This window comes from Rutidosis leptorrhynchoides, chromosome 1, assembly GCF_046630445.1.
Source record: "Rutidosis leptorrhynchoides isolate AG116_Rl617_1_P2 chromosome 1, CSIRO_AGI_Rlap_v1, whole genome shotgun sequence".
NCBI classification, from domain to species: Eukaryota; Viridiplantae; Streptophyta; class Magnoliopsida; order Asterales; family Asteraceae; genus Rutidosis; species Rutidosis leptorrhynchoides.
Genome location: NC_092333.1, coordinates 404,193,207 through 404,194,547, shown reverse-complemented (window position 1 = coordinate 404,194,547; position 1,341 = coordinate 404,193,207).

Sequence of the window (1,341 nt, the reverse complement as noted above, 5' to 3'; positions counted from 1 at the left end):
TAATGAGATACTTACTTATCATAATATCATGTTAACTATATATATATATATATATATATATATATATATATATATATATATATATATATATCATCATATAGTTTTTACAAGTTTTAACGTTCGTGAATCGCCGGTCAATTTGGGTGATCAATTGTTGATGTCAAAGCTAAGGGATACGAAATAGTTTATATTTTACTAGGAAAAACTATTAAATATGCTACAATTTTACACAAGATATTTATTTATTTATAGAATGGATCTACTTAAACCTTGCTACAACACTTATAGGCAGTGTACCTAATCGTACAGTAGTGTAGTCTTTAGTAAGTCCGGTTCGTTCCACAGGGAATCTTTTTTAAGCAAAGCTCAACGCTATATTAGTTTACTTTTATAAAAATACAAATATATATATATAAGTAATATTATTATTATAAAGGGGGGTTTTTACCGTTTAATGACCGGTTTGTCGATTTTAAAACTTTAGTCGCAGTTAAAACCAAATGTAAAATATTAAATAAATAAAAGACTTAATTTAAAGCGTAAAATAAATAACGATAATGAAATTGCAATAAAAGTGCGATAAAATAAAATTGCGATAATTAAAAAGTACGATAATTAAAAATGCGATTAAATAACAATAAATAAAAGTGCGATAATTAGAAGTGCAATTAAATATAAAATAAAGGAAATTAAATATGAAATAAAAGAATTATGCTTATTTAAACTTTCGTAATCATGATGTTTGACGTGTTGATTTTAGTTTTATGCCCATGGGTTAATTGTCCTTTGTCCTGGATTATTTAATATGTCCGTCTGGTTTTTGTCCATAACAGTCCATCAGTCATAAATATAAAGTGCGAGTGTCCTCGTCAAATTATCCTTATACCCGAAGTTAAATATTCCAACTAATTGGGGACTTAAACTGTAACAAGGTTTTAATACTTTGTTTAATAATTACACCAGGATGTCGACTGAGTGTAACCCAAGGTTTTAATATTTTGTTATCAATTATACTAAGTGTCCTTTGTACATAATTTCACCCCTGTTTTAATTATTCTAGTGGCTATTAATCCATTCCCGTGTCCGGTTAAATGAACGATTATTCGTACATATAAATACCCCGCCCATCGTGTCCGATTGAGTGTATATGGTAATTTATAGGGACGCCTAATTGTAAATCTTTATATTAACATTAACAAACTATCATTTAGTTAAACAAATATAAAGCCCATTAATAGCTCATAGTCTAATTTTCACAAGTGTCGTTCTTTTGTCCAAACCCCAATTATGGTACAAAGCCCAATTACCCAATTTTAGTAATTAGCCCAACATCATGATTAC